We start from the raw sequence: 21,455 nt of genomic DNA on the forward strand, positions 1-21,455 counted from the left end.
GCAACTGAGACTCTCATGGATTAAGGAACTGCCCTGAAATAATGCTACTAGGTCTAAATCAAGGTTTAGGCTTCTTCCCCACAAGGAAGCATTTCTTGATGGTAAGATTTGGGTTATATCAATACTAGAAGAGTTGACTGTTCTGGTCAAGATACCTGTGTCACAAAGGACAGCCTTACCCATACCCCACTCTTAAATAAAAGAGGCCTCTCAAAGACATAAGGCCAAGCCAGGCTTTGTGGGAGCTGGGGCCAGGAAGAGTTCTCTCTCTCTCTGTCCTTCTGCCTCTCTCTGCCCCTCCCCCTCTATCTGTGTGTGTGTGTGTGTGTGTGTGTGTGTGTGTGCACACGCACACACATGTGTGACTTTTCTGTTGGGAGATCCTCACTCTCTGAGAATTCATTCATTCATTCCTTCAACAAGTATTTGAGTTCCTATGTGACATGGAGATCATGGATGATGTTGACAAGTAGTTTCAGCAGAATGGAGAAGATGAAAGACTGATTGGAGAGGGTCAAAGAAAGAAAAAGAGAATAAATATTAGGGACAATGAATATGGAAAAATCTTTCAAGCTGTCTTGTTCTACATAAACTGGAAGGGTGGGAGCGGAGTAACACCCCGCTAGGAGATGTGGGGGGATGGGATCAGTTGCACAATGGAGGGTTTAGCCTCAGATTCGGCACTGGCAGTCCATCTCCAGCAATAGGAGGGAGGCGGAATATGGCTACAGAGTCTAGCAGGTGCATAGGTACAGAAGTGGTGGTATGTGTGTCAGTCAGCTCAGGCTGCTGTAATAAATACCATAGACTGGGGGGCTTAAACAACAGACATCCATCTTCTCACAGTTGTAGAGACTGGGAAGTTCAAGATCAAGGTACCAGCAGGTTTGATTCTTGGTGAGGGCTCTCTTCAGAGCTTGCAGATATTGCTTTCTTACTGTATGTTCACATGGATTTTCTTTTTTGAGAGAGAGAGAGAGAGACAGAGAAATACAGAGAAACAGAAAGAGATATCGCTTTTGTGTCTCTTTCTCTCTTTATAAAGGTATTCGTTATTTCATGAGGGCCCCAACGTCATGACCTCATTTAACCTTAATTAACTCCCAAAGGCCCCACCTCCAAATACCATCACATTGGAAACTAGAGGTTCAACATATGAATTTGGGGGGACACAATCATTCAGTCCAAAGCATTATTGAAATTGCTATTAGATGTTCTTATATTATCATGCAAAGAAGGAATGAAGGTTCTCAGATGAGAGTGAGGATGAGGAAGAAAACTTTGGAATGTGGGAGACAGTAGAAGCGTGAAAAGACTAGAGACATTTGGTGCGGGTGCAGAGTGGCAGTAGGGGCCCAGGAAGGTGGTGGGTGTGAACACACGGTTGCCTGTATTTCTCCAGCTATGTTTATATGGATGTAGGCACTGAGTAGAGGAGAATTGGATTGAACAACCTTGGCTTAGCAAAGCCATGCAATGAGAAAGGGGCAAGGGAGTCTAGGGTGTATGTGAAGAAGTTAATATAATAATGGAATCTAATCTGAATGAGGAGGGAAGTGAGGACCTGAGGGGTTGAGAGCCATGAAAAGGTAGTATATCCCAGGGAGTTGAAGAATTATGGGAGTCAGGGAACTAGAGGGAGAGAAGTGGAAAGTTAGAGAGTGGGAGAGAGTGGCAAGCAATAGGAAATGACAAGGTCAAGGCTGACCAAGAGAGTGAGTGGCTGCGGTAGAGTGAAGGACAAGGTCATTGGAGCAGGGGTCAAGGAACTGAGCGTTGAGGATATTGGAAGGATTCTATCTATGGATATTGAAATCACCAAGATAATTCTTCAATGGACATTGAATGGACATTGAAAGCACCAAGAGCAATACCTAAGAGAGTGACCTTGAACTGGGAGTTAAAGCTTCAAGGAAAGAGAAGGATAACCCAAGAGACTGCAGTGACCACAACAAGGAGGGAAAGTGGGTAGAATAATCTGATGGTTTGATGGGATTTTCAGGGAGGGACTATGGTCTGGAAGTGGCATAAGGAACAAGGAAAACAACTACTCTCCCTCAAAATTCAGTGATACAAGGAGTGCGGGAGAAGAAACACCGCCATTTGAGAGGACTTTGGAGGATGGAAGGCCCTCAGGGGAGAACCAGTGTTCATTTACAATAGTGATTCTCAAAGTGTAGTTCAGGAACCCCAGGGAGTCCCCAAGACCTTGTCAGAGATCCATAAGTCAAAAACTATTTTCATAGTAACACTAAGATATTATTTGCCTTTTTGCTCTCATTCTCTCACAAGTCTACAGTGGAATTTTCCAGAGGCTACGTGATGTGTGATAACACAACAGATTGAATGCAGAAGTGGATAGAAGAATCCAGCTGTCTTCCATTAAGCTGGAAGTTAAAGCGATCTGCAGAAATGTAAAACAATGTCATTCTTCCTGTGACTTAAAAAGATACATATATGTAAGGTTATTTTTCATAAAATACGTGATGGTTTTACTATAGTTATTTTAAATTAATAAGCTAATTTAAATGTTGTGTTTCAAATCCAGTAAGTATTGATAGATATAACACACACAAACAAAAGTTTTTTGGGGGGTCCTGAGACCAAAATGCTTGAGAACTACAAGGTTATTGCATACAGGCTAATGAAATGTTCAGAGAAGTTGAACATAAAGGGGATTTTGCTGATGATGGACTGCGGGTTCCAGAGCACACAACAGAAGGTTTGGGGAATGGGGAAGGGCTGGGAGACAGGTCAGAAATGGGAATGGAAAGACCAAATGTGGCGATGACAGTCTGGAGGATTAATGGTGATCTTGAGCCCTGGTTTATCATGTTGAAGGCATAGAGTGGTGTGAGCATTTCCAGGAAGCCAGGGGCACATGGAGCCAGCTCCTGCTGTGCGAGGTATGAAGCTGACTTATATGGTATCTGGGCACCTTAGTTTGAATTTTTAGAGGGCAGTCTCATAGGCACTGCTCATCTGCCTACTCCCAGGACCAGTCACCTGTCACAACTCACAGGATGATCTGCTGCCCGATCCTGCAGAATCTGAGTGTGATGGTTCTTAGAGAAGGGATTATGGTCTGGGCAGGCATTCTCAAATGCCTGCTACAATGATGGAGGAAAATAAAAAAATATGTTTGGAACAACTTTGATTATTTGGAATTTTTCCAATTCAGTTCTGCCTGAAGGTGCAGAGATGGATTGGGTGTGTGCAGATTTTACACTGTGACATGAAAACTGGGGTGTATGGTTTACCATGAATGTATTCCATTGCCTCTGGATGCAAAAGACCTTCTGAGAGGTGCATCGGGCAATACAATGACAGCATCTTTGGAGGTGCCAGTGGTGGGTGGGTTGATGTATGTAGTCAGATTCTTAAATCTGCAAAGAAAATTTGGGCATGGGTCTGCACCAATGGTTGGTTGGTAGAGGATATAGCCCAAACAATCTTAAGGTTAAGTCTTTCATATTGCACAACTTCTAAAAGATACCATTTGCACTGTGGTCTAAGTGACTGATGTTTCTTGCAGCTGTGAAATGCAGAAGCTCTGATGTGAGAACCTTCCCTGTGCGCGTCAGTATCTTACTTCCACATGGTTTCCTCTAACATCTTTTCGTCATAGTCTCAACATGTCAATTTATTGCATTTAAAATGTGTTTAAATGGTGCCACGTTTGGAGAATGTGTTCAACAAGAGCATTTATTTCCCTATCCCCTCCCACCAAAATGTGTGTAGGGATATAAATCAATTTCCCTCTCTACTGGATAATTCTTGTCAGCCTTTAAAACATGCCTTGCTATCTATCACCCATTTAAAAATAAACCATCAATCAAACCAGCAGACTATCTTTTGACCGTTCACCCTCCAGGTACAGCCCCATTTCTCTGCTCCCCTTCATAGCAAAACTCTTTGAAAAAGTTGTTAGTATTCCCTGTCTCCATTTCTTCAATTCTCTTTCTCTTCTCAGCCCACTCTGATGGAATTTCCTTCCATACCGCTCCCCTGAAAGGACCCTTATCAAGGTCACCAATGACCTACATTTTGCCAAAGAAATGTTATTCTCTGTTTTCATTTTACTCGACCTTTTGACAGCACTGGACATACTTGATCAATCCTTCCTTCTTGGAATATCTTCTCGAAGCTTCTATATCACACTCCCTTGGATTTCCCTGTCTCATTAGCAACTCATTTCTTTCTATTCTGCTGGTTCCTCCTCTTTCACTAGACTCCTCTATTCTTCCCGGCTTCTCTTCTCCATTCATACTGTCCAAGGCATCATACGTAGTTCCTTGGTTTTCTGTACCATCTATGTACACTGAAAGGTCTCCTATTTCTCTCTCCAGTCCTCAATGCCATCTCATATATTCCAATGTCTGTTTAACATCTCTGCTTGGCTCTCACTTCAGGCATTTCAAACATAACATGGCTAAAGCAGAACTACTAATTCTCCTTCTAACTTCACTCTCCATCCTGTCCTTGCCATCTCAGTAAATGGTACCACTATCCACCCCATTGCTCAAACAAAGAAATGGAAGTACCACCCATGATGGTTGTCTTTACGTCACACATCCAATCTATCAGAAAGTCTCATCATCTTTAATTCTAATAATTCTATAATGTTTTACAAACATTATTGCTTCAAACTAATTCAAGCATCATCATCTCTCCTTTGATCTACTGTGGCCACCTCCTTTAAGGGACTGCCAGCCCTCACTTTTGCCCTTTTCCTAGTTTATGAACCACATATCAGCCAGAGGGATCTTTCTAATACAGAAATCAGATCACATTACTTCCTACCTAAAACCCTCCAATAACTTCCCACTGTGACCCAACTCTTACCATGACTTACCAGGTCCCATATGATCTGACCCTGATCTATTTCTTGGACCTGTTTGCTAGGCTTCAACCATACTGCCCTTCTTTTTATCCCTCTAACTTGATAGGCTTCTTCTTGACTCAAGGCCTCTACACTGACCTTTCCTTCTGTTTGGAACATTCTTCTGTTCCTATGGCTGCCTCTTGTCATCATTTAAATCTCAACTCCAAAGCTACCTTCTCTGAGAGACCATCCATGATAACCAAAGATAAAGCATTTCTCTTCTTCCCTCCAATCACTCTAATACCCCATTTTATCCTCATCATAGCACAGATCAGTACCTGAAATTATGTGAAATTACCTTTATGTGTTCGTTTCCACGTTTATTGTTTGTTTTCTGCCTCTTGATGGCAGGGACTTTGTCTTTTTTGCTCACTGTGGCATCCCCAGTACCTGACACCAATAAGTGATGGTTCAATATTTGTCGACCAACTGACTGACTTGGAATTGTGGGAAGGAATAATTGATATCTGGATTATCTGGGGAAAATTCACGTAGGATTGCTAAAGTTCTTTTCACTTTTAAGATTTGCTCATTCAAGTTATTCTCAAAACACATTCAGACTGAATTAAATACCAACCCCTTTAGAATGGAGAGGCACTTCCCAATACTAAAAGATAAAATTGATAGAAAAAACCCCAACATACCAGAAACAGCCCATTGCTATCAAACAAAGAATGAAACGAACAAAACAATTTTTTTTTTGTATCATCCAAAATTCTTCCCGAAAACAAACTTCAAGGTTCTCAGTTTTTCTTACTGTGGAAGTTAAAAAGAGGGCAGAAGGAGAGCAAAGAGTTTTCATTTGTGTGTTAAGTCCTCCTGCTATACCAAAGGTCACTGATTTTATACCCCAGTGTTAGATCAGATGCTGAGCTTATTTTTCAAATGGTCCTGTTTTTATGGATGGTGCAATGCTGTGGACATATATTGAGGGCTTATGCAAGTTCTGTATCTAGATTGGCATTTATCATGAGTAACCACATTAACTTATTTTATGACCTGAGCTCCAAGGTCCTGAAAAACTATGTGTTCGAAACTGCATATGCCTGGGCACCTACCTGTGCTCCTCACAAGCTCTGTACCAGCCATTAGCAAAGGATCTTGGATTTTCTGGGCCTCCAGTTTTCTATTTATAAAAAGGAGAAAACTTATGGAATGATCTGATGATTTTTTTCTTCATTGGAATACTTTTATGATACGATATGAGACCTTGAGGTGTCATGGAAGGAGGTCTGAACTGGAGATCAGAGCTTAAACACCTAAATTCAGCAGATATTTATTTCATACCTATTATATACCAGACCCTTAAGCTACTACATGCTATGCTTCTGCAAATTGAAGTAATTTTAATTATTATTTAGAGAGGAAAGCAGTTAATCAGACCAAGAGGGAGTATAGTATAGAACAAGAGTCCTGAATTGGCATTAAGGGTCCCTGCTCTGTCCTTCCTTGTTTGTGTATAATTTTAGACACGTCATCTAACCCTTCCTAAACTTGGTCTGATTAGGCTTTGGGGGGTAGAAATGAGTAATGGATTGGGAGAGGTAGGCATTGTCATGGGAACAAAGGAAAAGTAGGAACAACAGACCTCTGGAAGCGCAAGAACTGGATGGCGGCTTTGATCCCAAGGCAGCCCTAGTGAGGGCCTCTGCTGCCCCCTGTGCCCACTTGCCTCCCTACCTACCCCATAGCTTCCTTCACCTCAGTAGTATTCAAATTCTGCAATTCCATGCAAAGTTTGTTTATAAAGGGGTTCTCTTGCTGGGAGAAAAATGGTTTGAACCAATGCCATCCTCTTACATAATTTCTGCTGACTCAGACCTCTGGCCCCCTCCCCCACCCCCGCCCCTCCAACTATATGCCAGCATCCCTTTTCTAGCTGCATCTGGATGGCAGGGAAGTGGGTGAAGCAGGCTGGGAACAAGAGAAGTAGAGAGTAGGGAGTGGCTGGGCTTGTGGCAAACTGGAAAGTGCATGCCCTGTTTAACAGGAAAGAAGCACCGTCGCACCAGCTAATTGTGGCTGTGTGGGCCTGCACCATGGACAATGCCAGGTCATCCAGAGTTTTCAAGGCAAGCTGAAAATCCACATTTTTGCATGAAGTTTGCTGCTTTTTACATGTTGGCAAGTAATTTAGAAAATGTTGACACCACGGGGTTCAAACAGTATACATCTAATATATATCTAGTTAGTCTACAGACAGTTTTTAGAAACTAGAGTTCAGATAAAGTCATGACCTTTCAGCTTTTGTTCTGGATACTAGGTACATGTGTGTGTGTGTGTTTTCACATTCCTGAAATGGAATCTGATTGGCCCAATGTACCTTTTCAGGCCAGAGTTTCTCAGAGGAGTTTATCACAGAGTTTGGCTGCATTTGGGTCAGTGCCCACCGGGGCTGCCTAAGGCCTAGCCTTTCAGCAGGAACCTTGATTGGGCCAACTTCCATTTCAGAGGCTGTAGCCATGGTAAGCTGTGTACCTGATATATCTAATAAAGAACTAGAATTTCCTCCTCCATAAATGAATATTTAAGTAGCATGATCTGTATTGGTTTCTTCTAACAAAATTCTATTTCTTAATAAGAAAAAGCAATGTTCCACTGATATTTAGTTAGAATTTTGGTAAAAATGTGGGTGGTGACAAGTATAATATATTGGTATTAATGGTCCTTAGAGCAAAGCTCTGATTTGCACCAAAATGTTGGCTCCTTCTTATTTTAAGAAAATTCTGTTCACAAAATTAGCAACCCTTAGGGTTAGAAGAGAGTTTAACCTCTTTAAACCTCCCTTCCAATCCCTGAATATTCTTTTATGGCATCCCCACCAAGCTGGCATCGCCTATATTGTGAATACTTCTCTTTACAGGGAGTGTAAAGGGAGCCACGTTTATCCTCGGATAGCCTGGTGATTAAGTTTTTTCTTATTGCACAGAGCCCAACCCACCACACGCAGTCAGCATAGCATAAATTTGCTAAATGAAATCTATTCACGTATTCTTTCATACGATGTTTACTGGGGAGATACTATATGCCAGGAACTCTCCTAGGATCTTGAGTAATATCAGAGCAAATCCACGTTCTTGTAGAGCTGATGTTCTAGTGCAGAAGCAAGAGGTGGTGGGAGAGACAATAAATGTTTTTAAAAAGTAAATCACATAAAATGTTACAAGATGATAGATACCATGGAAAAAAGAAAGAGTAGAGTTGAATGAAGGGGATTGGGAGGGAGGAGTGAGCTACAATTTTAAATAGACTGAATAGGGTAGGCCTCATTGAACAAAGATTCCCTTTCCACTTTCCAGACCTGCAGGATAATAATAGTAATAATAATAGCTTAGTATCTGTTGAATCCCAGCAGAGATTCTAAGCACTTTCTCTGTATGAAATTCATTAAATCCTCATAACAACCCTGAGCTAGCTACTACTTTTATCCCCATTTTCATAGGAGCACACTAAGGGGTAGCGGTTAGGTAAGTTGGCTAATATCATGCAACTAAGTAAGAGATGGTGGTCGACTAACCTTGACCTTCTGGCTCCAGGCTTTGGCTCTCAAACGCTCAACACAGCTGCTTTTCAATGCATCTCCCAAGTCTCCTCGTTGACCACTGCCCTCTCAATTGTTTCTTTCCCAGGCACGTGCTTTGTCCAGTGCCTTTCATTGTCTGTGATTCCTGGGATGAGGCTTAAAGTCTCTTCATCGTCCTGGGGTTTGTTGAGAATACTTTAGCTTTATCTGATATCACTGGACAAGGCGGGGGCACCCAGAGCTTCACGAAACCCTCCTTGGGCACACTCTGACCAGCCACCCTTACATCGGTTTTGTAAGGTCACAGTGATCAAAATAAACATGAATTTTTTCTCTCAGTTTTGACATAAAAAGACATCTTTTTTCAGCAAATGTCACTGTGGTTTCAAAGCCTAAGTGTGATGTGTGAACGGGGCAGCATTTGTAAAGTATTTCCTGCTCAGCCATAGGGTGAAATTATGCAAGCCAGTGAGTCCTGAAAACAGCTGCATCAAATTCTTAACACCTGCAAAAAAAAAAAGTTTTGAAAATAACTTTTCATTGTTTTTAATTTGGAGATTGGTTGGTTTTCTGCTGTTTCAAACTCTGAAGGACCCTCCAATTCACTAAACCTTCAGTTGGAAAGAGAAGTGGGGAATTTTAAGAGAGTTTTGCAAATCTAAGGGAGAGACTTCACTGGAATTATATGTTCATTGATGCACTTAAAACAACTTCTCCTGGAATCAGCCTCAGGACTGCTCCTTAAAGCCACGACAAAAGCCCCAGGCTCTAGTCCTCTAGTGCGCCCTAGAGTCACTCCCTTGGCTTCTTGGTAGAGTTTCTCTTCGTAGGGGTGGAGGTAGGTGGGGGGTCTCGTCTTGTGCGAGGGGAAAGCAGAGCCAAGCTCCCATGACCTGTTGCATCCTCCCCAGCTTTTCAAGTTAAAGCGTTGGATTTCCTGAAATTGTTGAACTGGATCTAAGCGCAGGCGCCCCCTTTCCCCTGCCCCCCTCCCTAGCAAGGTGAGAGTTGCTGTTGGGGAGGAGCAGTGGGAGGGGGTGAGGTGGGGCTGGGATGGGGGCTGTTGGAGAGAAACTGAAGCGATGAGCACAGGACAGGAAAAGTGGGAGGAGGAGGAAGAGGAGGGGGGGGAGGAGGAGGTCGTAAGATGAGAGAGGAGGGAAACGTGTCACCAGCTCGGCTCCGGGAGCTCCGCTGCCGCCGCGTTTGTGGACTCGCGCCGGAGAGGACTTGAGTCTGGACCGGACCCCGCGGAGGGCAGAGCCGGGAGAGGAGGTAGAGAAGGCGGCTGAGCGGAGCGCGGCGGCGAGAGCCATCCAGGTCGCTCACTGCTCTCGGGTGAGAAAACTTTCTCGGGAAGACCGGAAACTTTTCCCTGGGCGCGCGGAGTCTGGGGCGGAGGCGAGCTGCGGGTGTGCGTGACTCGAGGTGACTCAGGAGGGGCTGGAGTCTTAGGCTCAGCAGTGGCACGGGATTGAGAACAAAATCGCCGGGCACAGTCCGGCGGGGCACGGGGAGGGGCCTTGGGGAAAGCGTTACATTTGGGGGCAACCGGGTGGGGGCCCCCGCGTGGTTAAGGATTCTCCGATCGGACGCTGCAGGCGGGTATAGAGGAAGGGGCTCGCGACCACCATGGGGGGCGCGGGAAGCGCGCCCAGCGTCCGCACCTTAGGGTGGGCGAGGGACCGCTGTGGGGTGGAACGCGGGACGCCGCCGATCCTGGGACCCAGGCTGTGCCAGGAGATCGAAAAAGAAAGTTTGCTTGTCGGTCTTTCTCGTTCTCCTCTTTGACCTGAGGGGCAAATCTAAAGAGCTGCCCCTACTCGGGCGCGGGCGATTCGGCGCCCCGAAACACCCCATCTTTTCCTGCCATTCCCCCTTTTTCCGGAGAGAGGCGTGGGAGGGGAGGCCAGAGAAGTGAGCCGCTTTGTCCCGAGCGCCGCTGGACGTGCGCGCTCTGCCGACTGGGGCGGGCCCGGGCGCAGCTTGCGGAGACCCGGCGGGGCGGGCGGCTCTGCTCGCCGGCGGCATCCCCTTTCTGCTTCACCTTTCCCGCCAGACCTCCTTTTGGAGACGCTTTCCCCTGTGCGCCTACTGTGCGCGCGCAGAGCTCCTTGCGCGCACAGGGGGCGCCCTGGAGCCTCCGCCCCTGCAGCCGGCACCCTCTTGTCCCCAGCCTTCCGCCCCTTTTCCGAGGGGCGGCCGTCCGAGGGCAGATCAGGTTGTGTTACTTGCAAACCGTGCTTCAGGAATCGGCTGTGGGGTGCCTCTGTGGTTGGCAACAGGGTTTTCCCCTTGTTCTACCCACCTGCCTTTGGTCACATGCCACCGCCTCTTCCCCCGCGGTGCCGGGAGCCCGCGTTTTGTTTGTCAGCAGTAAGGCGGTGAGTATTTATAGACGCACTACAGTCTGCGGAGTGCAAGGTTTCAATTACTGCGATGCGCCCCACAAGACGGAAGGCTCACGCGAGGCGGCTTAGCGGCAGGTCTGCTCCGGAGACCCACTTGGAAATAGTTCTGGGCCGGAGTCTCCGGGCATCCCTGTTGGGGCAGAGTTCTGGACCTGTTGCCCAGACGATACGTGCAAATCCAAATGACCCATTGCAAAGGACCAAAGCAGTCAAGGACGCCAACTCCAGATTGTCTCCATCCCCTGCCCCTCCCCCATCAAAGGCTGCTCGCTGATCAAGCCTCAGAGACTGCCCTTTTTACTTCCCTTTAGTGACCACCGTGGGTGCAGTCATGACATTTCACTGGCCTACATGCTGCAATATTTCACGGTGCTGTGCTCTGGTAAATTGCTCTCTGGCTGGAAGGCGCTGTTACTGACAGCATGAAGCAGCAAGCGGGTCAGGAGGAGAGGTGGAACTTGCAGAAACTAATTCAGCCACATTTTAAATTTAGCCCCTGGTGAGGTTCCTAGTACGAGTGAGGAAAGTGCAGCCCTCCTCTCTGTGGAACCTGGCTGGCCGATCTTCTCTGGTTGCATTCAGCCCAAGAATCTGACCAAGGGTGCTGTTCAGAGTGTTTTTGTAGAATGTAGCAGATAAGGGAAACAATGCTTGGTCAGTCCACAAAGTTGTCTTTGGTTTTTTCAGCTCCAACCATTGTCCTTTCAGTATTTTACTGAAGCTTCTAACAGCCAGAACCATTAGTAGTGTAAAAAAGAAAGCCATTAGAAATAGACTTGTTTGACTGGGTTCTTTCTCAAGGGCTTAGTTTAGACAAAATTATTTCTCAATGAGGAGACCTCGTTTCTTTCAGATCCAGAGGGTCATGGATGTGTATTTATTTCAATGGGTGAAATTTCAATAATGGTCTGTGTTTGAACATTACAAAAATGTTCCCTTTATTTTAAAAAAGGGGAGGGGGCAAGCGCCTCTTGTGGTCTTAATAATGTCTTAAACTCTGCACTAACAGACTCTGATAATATTATGTAATCTGCACCAAAACAATGGTGAAATAGGTACTATCATATCCCCATTACATAGGTAAGCCCACTGAGGCTTAGAGAACTTCAGTAATTTGTCCAAAGCGACACACACAGGGGTGGAGCTGAGAATGGGTTCCAGATCTGTTACTCCAGCCTTGTAGTGCCAGCCTGTTCTGGAGAGGTCTTTCCTTTCAGGGCCTCAGTTGTTAATTAGATCATCTTATAGTTGATTAACTTGGTGGCTTTTTTCTTTAAATGTCACATAATATCACAGAGTGGCTCAATAACTGAAAAAAAATAATCCCAGTCTTGTCTTTAGAAAACTATCACACTGCTATCTGAAAATTTCATGTTGGAAATCCAGAGCTAATGTCATAATCTTCAATTCATTCATCGACAATGTATGTGCAACACTTAAACCATTCATCTGTAGAAAATTGAAATCAGTAAGGGCTTTGTGGATTTTTTTTTTTAATATATTTATTTATTTTTGGCTGTGTTGGGTCTTCGTTTCTGTGCGAGGGCTTTCTCTAGTTGCGGCGAGCGGGGACCACTCTTCATCGCGGTGCGCGGACCTCTCACTATCGCGGCCTCTCTTGTTGTGGAGCACAGGCTCCGGACGCGCAGGCTCAGTAGTTGTTGCTCACGGGCCCAGTTGCTCTGCGGCATGTGGGATCTTCCCAGACCAGGGCTCGAACCCGTGTCCCCTGCATTGGCAGGCGGATTCTCAACCACTGCACCACCAGGGAAGCCCTGTGGATTTCTTAATGATTTCTCTGTCTTAGGGAATTTGTAGGTGTGCATGTATATAGTCCGCTGTGGTCATTCCTTTTGTATTGCCCTTGTACAAGGTAAAATATACTGAAATCTTTCTTGAATTGTAGCCTTTTTCATGTTCACCTTTTTTTGCAGAGCTAGACCAATACAGAATTGATTTGAGAAATAGAGTGTGAGGCCCTATGAAAGATCCCTACTGTGTTTAGCGTTCATCATTGAAAGTTTATTCCCTAGAGTTGCCTCTGTATGTGCAAAATGTAAATGCTTGCTAAAAGCAATGCTTATAGAAAGTATCATTTGTGAACAAGTCAGTGGGAATTAATATTTCAGTTGCTGAAAGTTGGGAATAAAATATTTTGTGGGCTTCGTATGGGGTATGAGGTTAGTAATTTTGGAACAGAGACGGTGGTACCCTGTTAAGCAGAAGGTACTGTTTTACAAGGGAAGATTCCCCTTTGGAGCTAAGAAGGAGGTTGGGAGCATAGACGATGCAAGGCAATAATGGGGCATCAGAGGTGAACTTGAGTTATTTACGCTTTTGTCAGGGGCTGGAGATCCAAGGCAAGGTTTACCTTGAAACTTGTACAGTTAAATGAGCCAACTTATTTACTGGGCCGTAACTGTGAGCCAGGTCCAGCCATGGTAATGTTATCTGAACCTTCCAACAACTGTGCCGGTAGCTATTCTTTTCTCTATTTTAAGATGTGAAAATGAAGGCTCAGAGAGGTTAATTACTTTCCTGATGTCACACAGCTATTAACTAAAGCCCCTTGTTCTTTCTAGTTCATTTTGATATCTACCCTTGAAGGCCTTCCATGAAGAACCCAGGGTCCCAAGTACTCAAGAAGGTCCTACTTGTTCACATGGAAATTTCTGGAAGTTTCTGGATCAGAGCAGTGTGGTAGCACTAAAATGAGGGCACAGGAGTTGGGTGAACAATGGAGGAACTGAAGGGACAGTCTGGATAATTCTGACAGTAGTTATCCCATGGAAGAAGGAGAGAGGCCCAGAAGGTATTGTGAATTTAAGAATTATTGGCATTGGTCTGGCTGGGGATGGCTGTCACATTGCTGGGCAAGACCTGGCAATTAGCCTGCCCGACAAGGTGCTGAGAGGGGAAAATGGGGGAGGAAGTACTGCCACCTCCCTTGGCATGGCTTCTGTTGTGAAGAGGACTTGTTGGAAACCCCAGGTTATAGTTGATGTAAATTAGGGAGTCCGTGAGACCTGTTTCCATTTTAATTGGACTTGGCTCTTTGAGGTAACAGTCGCCCAATCTCTCTCTTTATTCTTTTCTTATGTTTTGCCAGTTTATGGCCTTTGTAGATCAATCCTTGGATTTCATTTAGAGGCGAGAGAGAGAGAAAGAGGAAGAAAAAAAAAAAAAGCAAAGGTTAGTGATTATCTAAATTGGATTAAGCTCTGTCTAGTAGCCGTTTAAAGAAATACTGCTGGCTCTCTAATTACCATCAACTAGGAATTTAAACAGTCTATTAAATTTAAGCTGACTTTTTTTCTTTCTTTCTCTTTTTTTTTTTGGCCCTCTGATAGTTGCAGCTTTAACATATTCTGGAAGTTTGGGGGCTTTTTATATATTCTTCAAATGTGTGGAGGACATTCTCTGCCTCCTCCCTTTAAAAAATATTACATTTCTGTAAGAGGATAATAAATGATATTATTATATACTGGCTTGGTTAAAAAGCAGAAGCTCATAGCCAGGTTCAGCCGGCTCTGGCTGGCTGGAGAGCGAGTCAGTTAACCGAGTTCTTTGTCAGAAATGTAGAGACACCTATGTTAGGCTTTCAGGGTGGAGTATGGCTCGCTTATTTTTTTTCTGTAGTAAAAAGTTAGGCTTAGAATGAAAATCAGCCACCTTTACTCTGTGTGGAAGCTCTGAGTCAAAAATATGAGTGTTCTTTATCAAAGTGGGTGGTGCGTGTGCTTTGGGGCTGGGACTAAGGTGAGGCGAGCGAGGCATCAAGAGCATGGCCCTGAGAGAGATGCCTCACTCGCCCCCCCCTCTTCCCAGCCCTGCTGTGCTTACGGTGAACTGTGCCCAGAAGGGTTCTGGAGAGCAGTGGAACGCACCAAAAGATCTCTCTCCCTCTTGACCATGGCCTATGGAAAAGCCAGGTCAACATCTACCCCTGCCACTGCCCAAACAGCCTCTCATAATTAGTTGTACAATTTATTTTGCATATAATCATATGGTACAAAAAGCGTGTATTTCCCTCTAAGCTTTCATTCTCTTTCCCTCACCTCAATTTTAGGGTGTAAATATGAGATTTCTCTCAGGCACTCATCAATGTTCTGCTTTCACTTTAGATGATCGCCAAACACCAGCAACACCTCCAGTTTCTTGCTTCTCTCATTTCTTACAGAACTTCCTTCAACTTTGCTGGTTCTTTTGGACACAGGACGAGTTCTGTGTTTTGTTGAAGGCATCTGTGACAGCAGTTAGGTTTCTAGCAAATACTAGGATTAAGGGGACACTTAGGGGCTCCCTTGGCCATTCAGGAACTAAAGTATATGTCCATTTAAGCTGAGCCTGGGAGAATACGTGAAGGAATTTGTTTTCCTCTTCTTCCCAAGGACTGGGGGCAAAAATCCAGCAAGGGCTCTGATGTGTGTCTGTATTATTCTGAACTAAGCTGCCTCAAACCCTGTTACAACCTGCTCGTGACCTCAGCTGCGTAAATCCTCCGTGTAAACCCTTTTACGCTTGCTGTTGAACTCTAAATACTCCTCTGGAACGGGTTCAGTACCATTCCCCAGATGTCTTTGGGGGAGACCACGTCAGCTGCTACTGTCATTCTGGAGAACTCCACTACAGCTTGCTGGCCGCTGGGGTCCACCACCGTGCAGCTGTATGGCCACTTTCATTGTAAAATATCTGGAGGCAAAAGTAGTGGGTGAACATGGTAATCCTTTGCAGTGTTCTGAGATAATCAAAAAAAAAAAAAAACTTGACCAACAGGATAATCGATTCCTTTCAGGCTTCAGAAAAGCCCCCAAGACACCCCCAAAGGTTGGAATCAACTTTGCAGGGGGGAGAGTTGTTCAAAGAGGGCACGCGTGGGTCCTAACTGGCATCTTGAAGACAACACAGGTCAGGGATTTGAGATCTGGAGTCTGATCCTGACTCTGCTGTGGGCAAGCTGTCTGACCCTGGGCCAGTTGCTCAGTGTTCCTGTCTACAAAATAATGAGATTGGTCTTCCGCGAAGGTTCCTTCTAAAATTCTGTGATGGCCAAGGAATTGTGGTCTAGAGCAGTGCTTCTCCAAGTGCATACGAATCACCCGGGGATCTTGTTAAGCCACAGAACCTGATTCAGTGGGTCTGGGTTGGGGCCTGAATGACTAACAAGCTCCCGGGTGATGCTGATTCCGCTGATTCTCAGGTTGCTGGTTAAGTAGCCAGGCATTAGAGTCTGGACCAGGGTCTCTCAACCTTGGCCCTATTGATACTTGGGGCTGGACAATTCTTGTGGGAAGCTGTCCTGTGCATTGGAGGAAGTTTAACAGCATCCCTGACCTCTACCTGCTAGATGCCTGTAGTACCCTTCACACCTCCCCAGTATGGCAGCCAAAAAATACCTCCAGACATTGCTGAATGTCTCCTGCAGGGGGAGACGGAGGCAAAATCACCCCTGGTTGAGAACGTTGGTTCTCCCTACAACAGTGTTATCAATCCTGGTTGTACATCAGAATCACCTGGAAGATGTCTAGAAAATACAATAGTCTGGAGTTCTCTTAAATTCTGGAAAAGTACTAGTCCCAGACTTGAGTCCTGGTGCTATTATCCTTCCATAGCTGTGGGCCAGCTCCTCTGGCCTCCGAACCAGAAACTCTTCACTTCTAAAATAGAGGTCATAATGATGCCTACTTCCGAGGGTTGTTGGGAAGATCAACTGAGATGACATGAAAATGAGCTTTAGAAACCACAGTCATCCCTCAGTATCTGCAGGGCACTGGTTCCAGGACCTCTCCCCCCTTCCCTATACCAAAATCCAAGGATGCTAAAGTTCTTTACATTCGGCCCTCTGTACCCAAGGGCTCAGAACCCGCAGATATGTAAGGCTGACTGTATAAAGTGCTGTGCAGACGTCAGTGTTGAGTGTTATACCACAGGCCCCTGGAGTTTTATTTTATTTGTTCAATTACTTTATTTATTTTTCCCAGGACTGGATTCATCTTCCCACAGGTCTGCCTAAGTGACCTCCATACTTTTCCCTCATTATTCCTCTGGCGCTGGCAGTTAGGAGCTGTGCGTCTTTTTCTGCAGTCAAAATCTGGCAGCCCGGGAGCCAAACTTTGGCATCAGAAATGTCTCGTTTGGTTTGAGTCGTGTTTTGAAAAAAAAAATGATTATTTTTTCCAGTATTTAAAAATTGGGATATTTGACATATAAACACAGGTTTTCAGCTTTTCTTTACAAAAACAAAAAGAAGACTGAATGTTCTCTTTAGTTTGGTATGGTCCCCACCTGGCCTTCTAAGCGTGGCTGTGTTTTCTGCCTTGGCCCCTGTAGGCACTGAGTTTGCCATCTCAGCTTTAGGCCTTCCTGTGTTTTTCTTTCATCGTGACCAGATTACTGTTCCTTTTTTCTCTTTTCTTTATTACTGGTAGGACAACGTCTGGCTTATCTCTGCATCCTGGGTAGTGGATGCTCGCTAGCTATTTATTAAAATGCGATATTTTGTCCCATCCTTTCCTGTCACAGATGAAAAAAAAAAAGGATACTCGTTGAGCTTTACCTATGAAAGCTTGCTTTTCCTTCCCCAAATTTCCTTTCCAGTGTCCAGTGCCCATATTCTTTAGAGAAACAGACAAGAAAATGGAGAACGTGTATTTTCGGTTGACCTTTCATTAACTTTACTTTGTAACTGGAGAAGGTGATTTAACCTTTCTGCATCAATCTTGTCTCAACTGTCCATCTTCAGTTACAGCCCTCGGTGTCGACTTGCATTTATAACATTACCTCTGAGTATTTCCTGCGAGCCCCTGAGCCCCTTGGGGGCAGATACTTTATTCTTCTTTGCCCCGTATGGCTTCCTCTACTTAGATCCTGGCACACAGCGGACCTTCTAACATGTGGTGGTTGCATGAACTTGAATCGAACTCATGACCTCCCTGAAATGATCAGATCCCAAGAGCCCCTTCAGGCTTCTGACTCTCTCTATCCAGTGCTGTTTACACTTGGCCCCATGACATAGGAAGAAGTGCCCTTTCCCTTCATCTCCTTTTCTTACGAAAAAGCACTCCATCCTGTTTCTGCAACGGGAGAGTGAAGCTAATTTTTAATAAATCGCACATGTTAATCTAGAGCACATTTCCCCACACTGAAAACTCCTGTTGGCTGCCAGACAGTAGCTTTTGACCGCTCTGTCACCCCCCAGGGATTTATGTCTGTTCCATGTCAGCAATGTAATTGCTGACATCACGGTCGGTCTCGGCTACTGCCGGTGTCTAGCCTTTTGTTTTATCATCTGGGAGGCACTGCAGAATTGCTCTGGATGGCATTTATAGGCCACACCCAAACAATCTGCACTCCAAGAAACTCCCTCCTCAAAGTGGGGCTTATAGAGGAGTAGATAAGATGTGTGGGTGTTCCCCACGGTTTTGCTTGACTTGTATCACAGGAGGGGATTTTTCTGGTGATTATACTGTGGTTTGCAGGCCTGGGTGGTGATGATGATGGGATGAAATAATTACTTCTAGATGGATCTGAAGTGTCAGTGCTCTGAGTCCTGTGGACATGTAGCCAACACTTTGAAACAGAGAGAAACATGCGCTTGCATCCTGTGTGTGCCGATATTTACTCTTGCACAAATTCAGACTCCCAGACTCTTCTGTCTGTGCTTGGTTTCCAGCGGAGTGCTGAGAAAGTTGCCTCATTCTTCCTGTTGAGCCTTTTCCATAGTCCAAACTTGACCTTTAACATTTTCTTGTCTGTGGGAGTGTCTGTCTCTCGGCTGTCTTTTGTCTCCTCCAAGTTGCGAAGTTTGGTCCTTAATCCCAACAAGCGCGCTGTGCTCTGCAGCAGTCTCCTTCCTCTGCTGTGCTTGTAGGATCCACTGGCCAGCAATGCAGACCCAGGGCTCTGTGGCCGCGTGACCCAGGTCCAATAATGCTTAGGCGGACCCCAGTTCACGCAGAAGGAAGGGCATTTTTCTGGTCCCCCAGAAATGGGAGGGCTGCTCTTTCTGCTGGCTCGGAAGTCCACATTTCATCCCGTCATTCAGAATTATTTACTGGGCACCTTTTATGTGCCCAGCACTGTGCTCATAGCGGGATACAGCAGTGAACGAGACGAGCAAGGTCTTACAGGTCTTTAAGGAACTTACGTGCTCTCAGGGCCGGTCAGACAGTGAACAAGTAAACACAATGACTTCAGCTCGCTTGAAGGTACCATGAAGAAACGAAGCTTCCTTCCTGTAAGGGACAGAGCATACAGGCTGCCTGAACCTGGTAAGAAGCTGTTGGTGATGGTTGAGAAGGGAAGCCATGGGTGGTGACTGTGTGGCAGGCAGGAATGTTGTTAAAACAGAGGGTTGGGAGTTCAGGCCCTGGAATCAGGTAGGATTTGACTTTTGGCCCCACTTAATAGTCTTCTGACCTTGGGCAAGTTAATTCCCAGGCTTCAGTTTCTTCCTCTGCAAAACGGGAATAACAAAACCTACTTCCTGGGGGTTGGTTTAGGGTGGAAATGAACTAAGGCGATAGATGCCCGTAGAGGCTCGGCACCATCCCACCGTCACGACCAGCCTCTGAGGATGGTTAGTATATTCTTAGGAGCAACAACAATAGTAAAATCGGCGTGGTAGGCAATTGATTTGCAAAATGGTCCCACTGCTCTTAAAAACCCACTTCTGACTTGGTTTCCATCCCATGGGCGGAGGCTGGGGAGTTCAAATCTGGTTTCCTAGGTTGGCTTAGAGGGTTCTGTTTGGTGTGTGTTTCTTTTAGTGAAATCCCAGGTGCTGCTGGCTCTCCCTGGTGAAGAGTATACCTGGGTGTGTATGTGATATCGGGGTGGCGGGTTGCTTTTGGCTCTACCGAGGAATCGATGATGGGGTAAGAGTGAGATAAGAGAGAGAACTGGTTGGTAAAGAGGCTGGTCAACTAGATGATGTGGCAGGTGGGAGCGGATACATCGGCTGAGGGCTGGTTCTGCGTACGCACCGTGTCAGGGTCTGATCCCCCTCCAAGTCTGTCAGAGGCACCCAGTTTCGTGTGGCTTACAGGGTAGGGACTGAATGCATGGCTGGTGATGCTGAGAGGTTATCATGGCCATCAGCAAAGCCAAACTCTTAATTAGCTGAGAAGTCAATAGATCTAGGGAAGGGAAGTGACTTACCCAAGGCCACAGTGGCTGGGTAGTGCTGGCTTACGTTACACCCCCATTAGGCTCTGGGTAAAAGGTGTGAGAAGGTTTGGTGGTCATAGCTACGATGGGAGAAAATAAAGGTCACCAACCTATATGTGAGGCCCCCAAAGTGTTAGTCAGCCTGGTGAATTAGTTGCCAATACTTACATATCAAGTGATTTCAACATTTTAAAAACTCTGGATTCGGGGCTTCTCTTAGAAAATTCAGATCTGGGACTGCTGGGCTTTTATACTGAGATGGCAAAAACCAGATTGGATTGAGCAATGGCTGGCTCCTTTAGCCTGGGTTGGTCCTGCCCACTCTCTGGAATGTTCCAGACTCAGCCCTTTGGGCTTGTTTGTGATGCATGATGCAAAGACGGAAAGAAATTGGTTCTTCCTTTCATCTTCTTTTCTTACCAGGGTTTATTTTCTGGCCCATGTATCCCTAACAAGGCAGCTCCTTTCATAGAGTAAGTGTGCTGAATAAATAAATTTGCGTTGAATGAATGAGTGAATGGATAGTTATGGATAGAGGGCTGCGCTTGGGATCAGGAGCCAAGTTTGAATCCTGACTTCCCCCTGATAGCTGAGTGACTTTGAACAAATCATATAACCTCTCTTGATTTTTACTTTAGGAGGAGGGAGGCGGTCACTGTTGTTTTTACTTATTTATTTGAATAAGTAATACATCTTCATGTTTCAAAATTCAAAAGGTACAAAAGGGTTTATAGAGAAAAGTGTTCCCCTCTGTATCCCTACCACCCAGCTCCTTTCCTGGGGAAAACCTGTGTTACCAGTTCCTGGTTTGTCCTTTCAGAGATGCTTTATGCTCATGCAATGAAGTATGCAAATACTCTTTTTCATCTTTTTTATGTAGATGGGAGCCTAATATACAAATGATTCTATGCTTAACTTTTCAACACGCTTCACTCAGAGTGTCCCCTGGAGAGCATCCCTGGCTCTCCCCTTCTTTCTTAGATTCCAGAGTATGGGATACCATAGTTGACATAGTCAGTCCTCTGTTGCTGAGCATTTAGGGTCTTCCCAACCCATTGCTTTTATGAAGAAGGCTGTAGTAAAAGCCCTGGTTCCATAAGCCACTTGACATGCCTGGAATAACATTACTGGGAGTAGACTTGCTGTGTCTGAGGGTACAGCCGTTGTTATTTTGGTAGACCTTGTCAAATTTCCCTCCATAGCAGTTGCCCCAGACTGCTGTCCCTCCAGCAGGGCGTGAGAGTACCTGTTGCCCCACACCATGGCTGAGTGTCACCTTTTGGGGACCTATGAGGGCTTCGTGAAGAGCAGTGTTCTATACAAATTTTAATGCTAGCTACAATTTGCGGGGCCCCTACTATGGGCCAGGCCATGGTCTGGGCTGTCTCATTTAATGTTAACAACATCGAGGGAAGTATCACAGTCATTTGACAGATGAGGAAACTGAGATTCAGAGAGGTTGAGCCAT

At 45.4% G+C, this 21,455-nt stretch overlaps 1 protein-coding gene across 9 annotated transcripts in view; it reads left to right on the forward strand.

Annotated features, from left to right (window-relative positions):
- PRR5L (proline rich 5 like) overlaps positions 1 to 21,455 on the forward strand; it is a 126,911-nt gene that overhangs the window by 45,742 nt on the left and 59,714 nt on the right. For 2 of the 9 annotated variants that reach the window (XM_082410556.1, XM_082410558.1), the window contains exon 1: positions 8,909 to 9,409. The exons of 1 other annotated variant lie outside the window; for it this stretch is intronic. The gene's annotated coding sequence lies outside the window, so the exon portion shown is untranslated. Of the gene's footprint in view, positions 1 to 8,908; positions 9,410 to 9,471; positions 9,837 to 13,401; positions 19,090 to 21,455 lie in introns of those variants that run through there. 6 more of the 9 variants (XM_082410554.1, XM_082410553.1, XM_082410560.1 and 3 more) reach the window with 6 other exon arrangements.

The sequence above is a fragment of the Balaenoptera physalus genome, assembly GCF_965194825.1.
Source record: "Balaenoptera physalus genome assembly, chromosome: 10".
Classification (NCBI taxonomy): Eukaryota; Metazoa; Chordata; class Mammalia; order Artiodactyla; family Balaenopteridae; genus Balaenoptera; species Balaenoptera physalus.